The sequence below is a fragment of the Eleutherodactylus coqui genome, chromosome 1 (assembly GCF_035609145.1).
Source record: "Eleutherodactylus coqui strain aEleCoq1 chromosome 1, aEleCoq1.hap1, whole genome shotgun sequence".
Taxonomy (NCBI): Eukaryota; Metazoa; Chordata; class Amphibia; order Anura; family Eleutherodactylidae; genus Eleutherodactylus; species Eleutherodactylus coqui.
In genome coordinates this window covers 535688920-535703972 of record NC_089837.1, presented here as the reverse complement: position 1 = coordinate 535703972, position 15053 = coordinate 535688920, and positions in this window count along the sequence as shown.

Below are 15053 nucleotides of genomic sequence, written 5' to 3'. Positions count from 1 at the left end.
CAATGTATCACTCCCATCATCCCTGACCCCAGGAGCTCACAATCTAATCCCCCCATCACACACAATGTATCACTCCCATCATCCCTGACCCCAGGAGCTCACAATCTAATCCCCCATCACACACAATGTGTCACTCCCATCATCCCTGACCCCAGGAGCTCACAATATAATCCCATCACACACAATGTATCACTCCCATCATCCCTGACCCCAGGAGCTCACAATCTAATCCCCCCATCACACAATGTATCACTCCCATCATCCCTGACCCCAGGAGCTCACAATCTAATCCCCCCATCACACAATGTATCACTCACATCATCCCTGACCCCAGGAGCTCACAGTCTAACCCTCCCTATCATACAATGTATCACTGCCATCATCACTGACCCCAGGAGCTCACAATCTAATCCCCCCATCACACAATGTATCACTGCCATCATCCCTGACCCCAGGAGCTCACAATCTAATCCCCCATCACACACAATGTATCACTGCCATCATCCCTGACCCCAGGAGCTCACAATCTAATCCCCCCATCACACAATGTATCACTGCCATCATCCCTGACCGCAGGAGCTCACAATCTAATCCCCCATCACACAATGTATCACTCCCATCATCCCTGACCCCAGGAGCTCACAATCTAATCCCACCACATCACACACAATGTATCACTCCCATCATCCCTGACCCCAGGAGCTCACAATCTAATCCCCCCATCACACACAATGTATCACTGCCATCATCCCTGACCCCAGGAGCTCACAATCTAATCCCCATCACACAATGTATCACTCCCATCATCCCTGACCCCAGGAGCTCACAATCTAATCCCCCATCACACACAATGTATCACTCTCATCATCCCTGACCCCAGGAGCTCACAATCTAATCCCCATCATACACAATGTATCACTCCCATCATCCCTGACCCTAGGAGCTCACAATCTAATCCCCCATCACACACAATGTATCACTCCCATCATCCCTGACCCCAGGAGCTCACAATCTAATCCCCCATCACACACAATGTATCACTCCCATCATCCCTGACCCCAGGAGCTCACAGTCTAACCCTCCCTATCATACAATGTATCACTGCCATCATCACTGACCCCAGGAGCTCACAATCTAATCCCCCCATCACACAATGTATCACTGCCATCATCCCTGACCCCAGGAGCTCACAATCTAATCCCCCATCACACACAATGTATCACTGCCATCATCCCTGACCCCAGGAGCTCACAATCTAATCCCCCCATCACACAATGTATCACTGCCATCATCCCTGACCGCAGGAGCTCACAATCTAATCCCCCATCACACAATGTATCACTCCCATCATCCCTGACCCCAGGAGCTCACAATCTAATCCCACCACATCACACACAATGTATCACTCCCATCATCCCTGACCCCAGGAGCTCACAATCTAATCCCCCTATCACACACAATGTATCATTCCCATCATCCCTGACCCCAGGAGCTCACAATCTAATCCCCCCATCACACACAATGTATCACTCCCATCATCCCTGACCCCAGGAGCTCACAATCTAATCCCCCATCACACAATGTATCACTCCCATCATCCCTGACCCCAGGAGCTCACAATCTAATCCCCCATCACACACAATGTATCACTCCCATCATCCCTGACCCCAGGAGCTCACAATCTAATCCCCCCATCATATACAATGTATCACTCCCATCATCCCTGACCCCAGGAGCTCACAATCTAATCTCCCCATCACACAATGTATCACTTCCATCATCCCTGACCCCAGGAGCTCACAATCTAATCCCCCATCACACACAATGTATCACTCCCATCATCCCTGACCCCAGGAGCTCACAATCTAATCCCATCACACACAATGTATCACTCCCATCATCCCTCACCCCAGCAGCTCACAATCTAATCTCCCCATCATACACAATGTATCACTCCCATCATCACTGACCCCAGGAGCTCACAATCTAATCCCCCCATCACACAATGTATCACTCCCATCATCCCTGACCCCAGGAGCTCACAATCTAATCCCCCCATCACACAATGTATCACTCACATCATCCCTGACCCCAGGAGCTCACAGTCTAACCCTCCCTATCATACAATGTATCACTGCCATCATCACTGACCCCAGGAGCTCACAATCTAATCCCCCCATCACACAATGTATCACTGCCATCATCCCTGACCCCAGGAGCTCACAATCTAATCCCCCATCACACACAATGTATCACTGCCATCATCCCTGACCCCAGGAGCTCACAATCTAATCCCCCCATCACACAATGTATCACTGCCATCATCCCTGACCGCAGGAGCTCACAATCTAATCCCCCATCACACAATGTATCACTCCCATCATCCCTGACCCCAGGAGCTCACAATCTAATCCCACCACATCACACACAATGTATCACTGCCATCATCCCTGACCCCAGGAGCTCACAATCTAATCCCATCACACACAATGTATCACTCCCATCATCCCTGACCCCAGGAGCTCACAATCTAATCCCCCTATCACACACAATGTATCATTCCCATCATCCCTGACCCCAGGAGCTCACAATCTAATCCCCCCATCACACAAAATGTATCACTCTCATCATCCCTGACCCCAGGAGCTCACAATCTAATCCCCATCATACACAATGTATCACTCCCATCATCCCTGACCCTAGGAGCTCACAATCTAATCCCCCATCACACACAATGTATCACTCCCATCATCCCTGACCCCAGGAGCTCACAATCTAATCCCCCATCACACACAATGTATCACTCCCATCATCCCTGACCCCAGGAGCTCACAGTCTAACCCTCCCTATCATACAATGTATCACTGCCATCATCACTGACCCCAGGAGCTCACAATCTAATCCCCCCATCACACAATGTATCACTGCCATCATCCCTGACCCCAGGAGCTCACAATCTAATCCCCCATCACACACAATGTATCACTGCCATCATCCCTGACCCCAGGAGCTCACAATCTAATCCCCCCATCACACAATGTATCACTGCCATCATCCCTGACCGCAGGAGCTCACAATCTAATCCCCCATCACACAATGTATCACTCCCATCATCCCTGACCCCAGGAGCTCACAATCTAATCCCACCACATCACACACAATGTATCACTCCCATCATCCCTGACCCCAGGAGCTCACAATCTAATCCCCCTATCACACACAATGTATCATTCCCATCATCCCTGACCCCAGGAGCTCACAATCTAATCCCCCCATCACACACAATGTATCACTCCCATCATCCCTGACCCCAGGAGCTCACAATCTAATCCCCCATCACACAATGTATCACTCCCATCATCCCTGACCCCAGGAGCTCACAATCTAATCCCCCATCACACACAATGTATCACTCCCATCATCCCTGACCCCAGGAGCTCACAATCTAATCCCCCCATCATATACAATGTATCACTCCCATCATCCCTGACCCCAGGAGCTCACAATCTAATCTCCCCATCACACAATGTATCACTTCCATCATCCCTGACCCCAGGAGCTCACAATCTAATCCCCCATCACACACAATGTATCACTCCCATCATCCCTGACCCCAGGAGCTCACAATCTAATCCCATCACACACAATGTATCACTCCCATCATCCCTCACCCCAGCAGCTCACAATCTAATCTCCCCATCATACACAATGTATCACTCCCATCATCACTGACCCCAGGAGCTCACAATCTAATCCCCCCATCACACAATGTATCACTCCCATCATCCCTGACCCCAGGAGCTCACAATCTAATCCCCCCATCACACAATGTATCACTCACATCATCCCTGACCCCAGGAGCTCACAGTCTAACCCTCCCTATCATACAATGTATCACTGCCATCATCACTGACCCCAGGAGCTCACAATCTAATCCCCCCATCACACAATGTATCACTGCCATCATCCCTGACCCCAGGAGCTCACAATCTAATCCCCCATCACACACAATGTATCACTGCCATCATCCCTGACCCCAGGAGCTCACAATCTAATCCCCCCATCACACAATGTATCACTGCCATCATCCCTGACCGCAGGAGCTCACAATCTAATCCCCCATCACACAATGTATCACTCCCATCATCCCTGACCCCAGGAGCTCACAATCTAATCCCACCACATCACACACAATGTATCACTCCCATCATCCCTGACCCCAGGAGCTCACAATCTAATCCCATCACACACAATGTATCACTCCCATCATCCCTGACCCCAGGAGCTCACAATCTAATCCCCCTATCACACACAATGTATCATTCCCATCATCCCTGACCCCAGGAGCTCACAATCTAATCCCCCCATCACACAAAATGTATCACTCTCATCATCCCTGACCCCAGGAGCTCACAATCTAATCCCCATCATACACAATGTATCACTCCCATCATCCCTGACCCTAGGAGCTCACAATCTAATCCCCCATCACACACAATGTATCACTCCCATCATCCCTGACCCCAGGAGCTCACAATCTAATCCCCCATCACACACAATGTATCACTCCCATCATCCCTGACCCCAGGAGCTCACAGTCTAACCCTCCCTATCATACAATGTATCACTGCCATCATCACTGACCCCAGGAGCTCACAATCTAATCCCCCCATCACACAATGTATCACTGCCATCATCCCTGACCCCAGGAGCTCACAATCTAATCCCCCATCACACACAATGTATCACTGCCATCATCCCTGACCCCAGGAGCTCACAATCTAATCCCCCCATCACACAATGTATCACTGCCATCATCCCTGACCGCAGGAGCTCACAATCTAATCCCCCATCACACAATGTATCACTCCCATCATCCCTGACCCCAGGAGCTCACAATCTAATCCCCCCCCCCCCATCACACAATGTATCACTTCCATCATCCCTGACCCCAGCAGCTCACAATCTAATCCCACCACATCACACACAATGTATCACTCCCATCATCCCTGACCCCAGGAGCTCACAATCTAATCCCCCTATCACACACAATGTATCATTCCCATCATCCCTGACCCCAGGAGCTCACAATCTAATCCCCCCATCACACACAATGTATCACTCCCATCATCCCTGACCCCAGGAGCTCACAATCTAATCCCCCATCACACAATGTATCACTCCCATCATCCCTGACCCCAGGAGCTCACAATCTAATCCCCCATCACACACAATGTATCACTCCCATCATCCCTGACCCCAGGAGCTCACAATCTAATCCCCCCATCATATACAATGTATCACTCCCATCATCCCTGACCCCAGGAGCTCACAATCTAATCTCCCCATCACACAATGTATCACTTCCATCATCCCTGACCCCAGGAGCTCACAATCTAATCCCCCATCACACACAATGTATCACTCCCATCATCCCTGACCCCAGGAGCTCACAATCTAATCCCATCACACACAATGTATCACTCCCATCATCCCTCACCCCAGCAGCTCACAATCTAATCTCCCCATCATACACAATGTATCACTCCCATCATCACTGACCCCAGGAGCTCACAATCTAATCCCATCACACACAATGTATCACTCCCATCATCCCTGACCCCAGGAGCTCACAATCTAATCCCCCCACATCATATACAATGTATAACTCCCATCATCCCTGACCCCAGGAGCTCACAATCTAATCCCCCCATCACATACAATGTATCACTCCCATCATCCCTGACCCCAGGAGCTCACAATCTAATCCCCCCATCACACCCTGGCTGCACTCTGGGGGGCATATAATGTGTTGTAGATGTTACTGGCTGCACTATGGGGGACATATAATGTGTATTAGATGTTACTGGCCACACTCTGGGGGACATATAATGTGTTGGAGATGTTACTGGCCGCACTCTGGGGGGCATATAATGTGTTGTAGATGTTACTGGCTGCACTATGGGGGACATATAATGTGTATTAGATGTTACTGGCCACACTCTGGGGGACATATAATGTGTTGGAGATGTTACTGGCCGCACTCTGGGGGACATATAATGTGGTGGAGATGTTACTGGCCGCACTCTGGGGGACATATAATGTGTTGGAGATGTTACTGGGCGCAATCTGGGGGACATATAATGTGTTGGAGATGTTACTGGCTGCACTCTGGGGGACATATAATGTGTTGGAGATGTTACTGGCTGCACTCTGGGGGACATATAATGTGTTGGAGATGTTACTGGCTGCACTCTGGGGGACATATAATGTGTTGTAGATGTTACTGGCTGCACTATGGGGGACATATAATGTGTATTAGATGTTACTGGCCGCACTCTGGGGGACATATAATGTGTTGGAAATGTTACTGGGCGCACTCTGGGGGACATATAATGTGGTGGAGATGTTACTGGCCGCACTCTGGGGGACATATAATGTGTTGGAGATGTTACTGGGCGCACTCTGGGGGACATATAATGTGTTGGAGATGTTACTGGCTGCACTCTGGGGACATATAATGTGTTGGAGATGTTACTGGCTGCACTCTGGGGGACATATAATGTGTTGGAGATGTTACTGGCTGCACTCTGGGGGACATATAATGTGTTGAAGATGTTACTGGCTGCACCCTGGGGGACATATAATGTGTTGAAGATGTTACTGGCCGCACTCTGAGGGACATATAATGTGTTGGAGATGTTACTGGCTGCACTCTGGAGGACATATAATGTGTTGTAGATGTTACTGGCTGCACTCTGGGGACATATGATGTGTTGTAGATGTTACTGGCTGCACTCTGGGGGACATATAATGTGTTGTAGATGTTACTGGCTGCACTCTGGAGGACATATAATGTGTTGTAGATGTTACTGGCTGCACTCTTGGGGACATATAATGTGTTGGGCATGTTACTGGCCGCAATCTGGGGGACATATAATGTGTTGTAGATGTTACTGGCTGCATTCTGGGGGACATATAATGTGTTGGGCATGTTACTGGCCGCAATCTGGGGGACATATAATGTGTTGTAGATGTTACTGTCCGCACTCTGGGGGACATATAATGTGTTGTAGATGTTACTGGCCGCACTCTGGGGGACATATAATGTGTTGGAGATGTTACTGGCCGCACTCTGGGGGACATATAATGTGTTGGAGATGTTACTGGCCGCACTCTGGGGGACATATAATGTGTTGGCGATGTTACTGGCTGCACTCTGGAGGACATATAATGTGTTGGAGATGTTACTGGCTGCACTCTGGAGGACATATAATGTGTTGGAGATGTTACTGGCTGCACTCTGGGGGACATATAATGTGTTGAAGATGTTACTGGCTGCACTCTGGGGGACATACAATGTGTTGTAGATGTTACTGGCTGCACTCTGGAGGACATATAATGTGTTGGAGATGTTACTGGCTGCACTCTGGGGGACATATAATGTGTTGAAGATGTTACTGGCTGCACCCTGGGGGACATATAATGTGTTGGAGATGTTACTGGCTGCACCCTGGAGGACATATAATGTGTTGTAGATGTTACTGGCTGTACTCTGGGGGACATATAATGTGTTGGGCATGTTACTGGCCGCAATCTGGGGGACATATAATGTGTTGGAAATGCTACTGGCTGCAATCTGGGGGACATGTAATGTGTTGGAAATGTTACTGGCTGCAATCTGGGGGACATATAATGTGTTGGAGATGTTACTGGCCGCACTCTGGAGGACATATAATGTGTTGTAGATGTTACTGGCTGCAATCTGGGGAACATATAATGTGTTGGAGATGTTACTGGCCGCACTCTGGAGGACATATAATGTGTTGTACATGTTACTGGCTGCACTCTGGGGGACATATAATGTGTTGGAGAGGTTACTGGCTGCAATCTGGGGGACATATAATGTGTTGGAGATGTTACTGGCTGCAATCTGGGGGACATATAATGTGTTGGAGATGTTACTGGACGCACTCTGGGGGACATATAATGTGTTAGAGATGTTACTGGCTGCACTCTGGGGGACATATAATGTGTTGGAGATGTTACTGGCTGCACTCTGGGGGACATATAATGTGTTGGAGATGTTACTGGACGCACTCTGGGGGACATATAATGTGTTAGAGATGTTACTGGCTGCACTCTTGGGGACATATAATGTGTTGGGCATGTTACTGGCCGCAATCTGGGGGACATATAATGTGTTGTAGATGTTACTGGCTGCACTCTGGCGGACATATAATGTGTTGGGCATGTTACTGGCCGCAATCTGGGGGACATATAATGTGTTGTAGATGTTACTGTCCGCACTCTGGGGGACATATAATGTGTTGGAGATGTTACTGGCTGCACTCTGGAGGACATATAATGTGTTGTAGATGTTACTGGCTGCACTCTGGGGGACATATAATGTGTTGTAGATGTTACTGGCTGCACTCTGGGGACATATAATGTGTTGTAGCTGTTACTGGCTGCACTCTGGGGGACATATAATGTGTTGTAGATGTTACTGGCTGCACTCTGGAGGACATATAATGTGTTGTAGATGTTACTGGCTGCACTCTTGGGGACATATAATGTGTTGGGCATGTTACTGGCCGCAATCTGGGGGACATATAATGTGTTGTAGATGTTACTGGCTGCATTCTGGGGGACATATAATGTGTTGGGCATGTTACTGGCCGCAATCTGGGGGACATATAATGTGTTGTAGATGTTACTGTCCGCACTCTGGGGGACATATAATGTGTTGTAGATGTTACTGGCCGCACTCTGGGGGACATATAATGTGTTGGAGATGTTACTGGCCGCACTCTGGGGGACATATAATGTGTTGGAGATGTTACTGGCCGCACTCTGGGGGACATATAATGTGTTGGCGATGTTACTGGCTGCACTCTGGAGGACATATAATGTGTTGGAGATGTTACTGGCTGCACTCTGGAGGACATATAATGTGTTGGAGATGTTACTGGCTGCACTCTGGGGGACATATAATGTGTTGAAGATGTTACTGGCTGCACTCTGGGGGACATACAATGTGTTGTAGATGTTACTGGCTGCACTCTGGAGGACATATAATGTGTTGGAGATGTTACTGGCTGCACTCTGGGGGACATATAATGTGTTGAAGATGTTACTGGCTGCACCCTGGGGGACATATAATGTGTTGGAGATGTTACTGGCTGCACCCTGGAGGACATATAATGTGTTGTAGATGTTACTGGCTGCACTCTGGAGGACATATAATGTGTTGTAGATGTTACTGGCCGCAATCTGGGGGACATATAATGTGTTGGAAATGCTACTGGCTGCAATCTGGGGGACATGTAATGTGTTGGAAATGTTACTGGCTGCAATCTGGGGGACATATAATGTGTTGGAGATGTTACTGGCCGCACTCTGGAGGACATATAATGTGTTGTAGATGTTACTGGCTGCAATCTGGGGGACATATAATGTGTTGGAAATGTTACTGGCTGCAATCTGGGGAATTTAGAATGTGTTGGAGATGTTACTGGCCGCACTCTGGAGGACATATAATGTGTTGGAGATGTTACTGGCCGCACTCTGGAGGACATATAATGTGTTGTACATGTTACTGGCTGCACTCTGGGGGACATATAATGTGTTGGAGAGGTTACTGGCTGCAATCTGGGGGACATATAATGTGTTGGAGATGTTACTGGCTGCAATCTGGGGGACATATAATGTGTTGGAGATGTTACTGGACGCACTCTGGGGGACATATAATGTGTTAGAGATGTTACTGGCTGCACTCTGGGGGACATATAATGTGTTGGAGATGTTACTGGCTGCACTCTGGGGGACATATAATGTGTTGGAGATGTTACTGGACGCACTCTGGGGGACATATAATGTGTAAGAGATGTTACTGGCTGCACTCTTGGGGACATATAATGTGTTGGGCATGTTACTGGCCGCAATCTGGGGGACATATAATGTGTTGTAGATGTTACTGGCTGCACTCTGGCGGACATATAATGTGTTGGGCATGTTACTGGCCGCAATCTGGGGGACATATAATGTGTTGTAGATGTTACTGTCCGCACTCTGGGGGACATATAATGTGTTGTAGATGTTACTGGCCGCACTCTGGGGGACATATAATGTGTTGGAGATGTTACTGGCCGCACTCTGGGGGACATATAATGTGTTGGAGATGTTACTGGCTGTACTCTGGGGGACATATAATGTGTTGGGCATGTTACTGACCGCAATCTGGGGGACATATAATGTGTTGGAAATGCTACTGGCTGCAATCTGGGGGACATATAATGTGTTGGAAATGTTACTGGCTGCAATCTGGGGGACATATAATGTGTTGGAGATGTTACTGGCCGCACTCTGGAGGACATATAATGTGTTGTAGATGTTACTGGCTGCAATCTGGGGGACATATAATGTGTTGGAAATGTTACTGACTGCAATCTGGGGAATTTAGAATGTGTTGGAGATGTTACTGGCCGCACTCTGGAGGACATATAATGTGTTGGAGATGTTACTGGCCGCACTCTGAAGGACATATAATGTGTTGTACATGTTACTGGCTGCACTCTGGGGGACATATAATGTGTTGGAGAGGTTACTGGCTGCAATCTGGGGGACATATAATGTGTTGGAGATGTTACTGGCTGCAATCTGGGGGACATATAATGTGTTGGAGATGTTACTGGCTGCAATCTGGGGGACATATAATGTGTTGGAGATGTTACTGGCCGCACTCTGTAGGACATATAATGTGTTGGAGATGTTACTGGCCGCACTCTGTAGGACATATAATGTGTTGTAGATGTTACTGGCTGCACTCTGGGGGACATGTAATGTGTTGGAGAGGTTACTGGCTGCAATCTGGGGGACACATAATGTGTTGGAGATGTTACTGGCTGCACTCTGGGGGACATAAAATGTGTTGGAGATGTTACTGGCTGCACCCTGGAGGACATCTAATGTGTTGGAGATGTTACTGGCTGCACCCTGGAGGACATATAATGTGTTGGGCATGTTACTGGCTGCAATCTGGGGACATATAATGTGTTGGAAATGTTACTGGCTGCACTCTGGGGGACATATAATGTGTTGGAGATGTTACTGGCTGCACTCTGGGGGACATATAATGTGTTGGACATGTTACTGGCTGCACTCTTGAGGACATATAATGTGCTGTAGATGTTACTGGCTGCAATCTGGAGGACATATAATGTGTTGGAGATGTTACTGGCTGCACTCTGGGGGACATATAATGTGTTGGAGATGTTACTGGCCGCACTCTGGGGTACATATAATGTGTTGGAGATGTTACTGGCCGCACTCTGGAGGACATATAATGTGTTGGAGATGTTACTGGCTGCACTCTGGGGGACATATAATGTGTTGGAGATGTTACTGGCTGCACTCTGGAGGACATATAATGTGTTGTAGATGTTACTGGCTGCAATCTGGAGGACATATAATGTGTTGGAGATGTTACTGGCTGCAATCTGGAGGACATATAATGTGTTGGAGATGTTACTGGCTGCACTCTGGAGGACATATAATGTGTTGTAGATGTTACTGGCTGCAATCTGGGGGACATATAATGTGTTGGAGATGTTACTGGCTGCACTCTGGGGGACATATAATGTGTTGTAGATGTTACTGGCCGCACTCTGGGGGACATATAATGTGTTGGAGATGTTATATCCGCACTCTGGGGGACATATAATGTGTTGGAGATGTTACTGGCCGCACTCTGGGGGGCATATAATGTGTTGGAGATGTTGCTGGCTGCACTATGGGGGACATATAATGTGTTGGAGATGTTACTGGCCGCACTCTGGGGGACATATAATGTGTTGGAGATGTTACTGGCCGCACTCTGGAGGACATATAATGTGTTGGAGATGTTACTGGCCACACTCTGGGGGACATATAATGTGTTGGAGATGTTACTGGCTGCTCTCTGGGGGACATATAATGTGTTGGAGATGTTACTGGCTGCACTCTGGGGGACATATGTGTTGGAGAGGTTACTGGTCGCACTCTGGGGGGACATATAATGTGTTGGAGATGTTCCTGGCCGCACTCTGGGGGACATATAATGTGTTGTAGATGTTACTGGCCGCACCCTGGAGGACATATAATGTGTTGGAGATGTTACTGGCCGCACTCTGGAGGACATATAATGTGTTGGAGATGTTACTGGCTGCACTCTGGAGGACATATAATGTGTTGTAGATGTTACTGGCCGCACTCTGGGGGGCATATAATGTGTTGGAGATGTTATATCCGCACTCTGGGGGACATATAATGTGTTGGAGATGTTACTGGCCGCACTCTGGGGGACATATAATGTGTTGGAGATGTTGCTGGCTGCACTATGGGGGACATATAATGTGTTGTAGATGTTACTGGCCGCACTCTGGGGGACATATAATGTGTTGTAGATGTTACTGGCTGCACTCTGGGGGACATATAATGTGTTGTAGATGTTAGTGGCTGCACTCTGGGGGACATATAATGTGTTGGAGATGTTCCTGGCTGCACTCTGGGGGACATATAATGTGTTGGAGATGTTACTGGCTGCACTCTGGGGGACATATAATGTGTTGGAGATGTTCCTGGCTGCACTCTGGGGGATATATAATGGGTTGGAGATGTTACTGGCTGCACTCTGGGGGACATATAATGTGTTGGAGATGTTACTGGCTGCACTCTGGAGGACATATAATATGTTGGAGATGTTACTGGCCGCACTCTGCGGGACATATAATGTGTTGGAGATGTTACTGGCCGCACTCTGGGGGACATATAATGTGTTGGAGATGTTACTGGCCGCACTCTGGGGGGCATATAATGTGTTGGAGATGTTGCTGGCTGCACTCTGGGGGAAATATAATGTGTTGGAGATGTTACTGGCTGCACTCTGGGGGACATATAATGTGCTGGAGATCTTACTGGCCGCACTCTGGGGGACATATAATGTGTTGGAGATCTTACTGGCCGCACTCTGGGGGACATATAATGTGTTGGAGATGTTACTGGCTGCACTCTGGGGGATATATAATGTGTTGGAGATGTTGCTGGCCGCACTCTGGGGGACATATAATGTGTTGGAGATGTTGCTGGCCGCACTCTGGGGGACATATAATGTGTTGGAGATGTTACTGGCTGCACTCTGGGGGACATATAATGTGTTGGAGATGTTACTGGCGGCACTCTGGGGGACATATAATGTGTTGGAGATGTTATGGCTGCACTCTGGGGGGCATATAATGTGTTGGACATGTTACTGGCTGCACTCTGGAGGACATATAATGTGTTGTAGATGTTACTGGCTGCACTCTGGGGGACATATAATGTGTTGGAGATGTTACTGGCGGCACTCTGGGGGACATATAATGTGTTGTAGATGTTACTGGCTGTACTCTGGAGGACATATAATGTGCTGTAGATGTTACTGGCTGCAATCTGGAGGACATATAATGTGTTGTAGATGTTACTGGCTGCAATCTGGAGGACATATAATGTGTTGGAGATGTTACTGGCTGCACTCTGGAGGACATATAATGTGTTGTAGATGTTACTGGCTGCAATCTGGGGGACATATAATGTGTTGGAGATGTTACTGGCTGCACTCTGGGGGACATATAATGTGTTGTAGATGTTACTGGCCGCACTCTGGGGGACATATAATGTGTTGGAGATGTTATATCCGCACTCTGGGGGACATATAATGTGTTGGAGATGTTACTGGCCGCACTCTGGGGGGCATATAATGTGTTGGAGATGTTGCTGGCTGCACTATGGGGGACATATAATGTGTTGGAGATGTTACTGGCCGCACTCTGGGGGACATATAATGTGTTGGAGATGTTACTGGCCGCACTCTGGGGGACATATAATGTGTTGGAGATGTTACTGGTCGCACTCTGGGGGGACATATAATGTGTTGGAGATGTTCCTGGCCGCACTCTGGGGGACATATAATGTGTTGTAGATGTTACTGGCCGCACCCTGGAGGACATATAATGTGTTGGAGATGTTACTGGCAGCACTCTGGAGGACATATAATGTGTTGGAGATGTTACTGGCTGCACTCTGGAGGACATATAATGTGTTGGAGATGTTACTGGCTGCACTCTGGGGGACATATAATGTGGTGATGTTACTGGCCGCACTCTGGGGGACATATAATGTGTTGTAGATGTTACTGGCCGCACTCTGGGGGACATATAATGTGTTGGAGATGTTACTGGCTGCACTCTGGGGGACATATAATGTGTTGTAGATGTTACTGGCTGCACTCTGGGGGACATATAATGTGTTGGAGATGTTACTGGCTGCACTCTGGGGGACATATAATGTGTTGTAGATGTTACTGGCTGCACTCTGGGGGACATATAATGTGTTGTAGATGTTACTGGCCGCACTCTGGGGGACATATAATGTGTTGGAGATGTTACTGGCTGCACTCTGGGGGACATATAATGTGTTGGAGATGTTACTGGCTGCACTCTGGAGGACATATAATGTGTTGTAGATGTTACTGGCCGCACTCTGGGGGGCATATAATGTGTTGGAGATGTTATATCCGCACTCTGGGGGACATATAATGTGTTGGAGATGTTACTGGCCGCACTCTGGGGGGCATATAATGTGTTGGAGATGTTGCTGGCTGCACTATGGGGGACATATAATGTGTTGTAGATGTTACTGGCCGCACTCTGGGGGACATATAATGTGTTGTAGATGTTACTGGCTGCACTATGGGGGACATATAATGTGTTGTAGATGTTAGTGGCTGCACTCTGGGGGATATATAATGTGTTGGAGATGTTACTGGCTGCACTCTGGGGGACATATAATGTGTTGTAAATGTTACTGGCTGCACTATGGGGGACATATAATGTGTTGTAGATGTTAGTGGCTGCACTCTGGGGGATATATAATGTGTTGGAGATGTTACTGGCTGCACTCTGGGGGACATATAATGGGTTGGAGATGTTACTGGCTGCACTCTGGGGGACATATAATGTGTTGGAGATGTTACT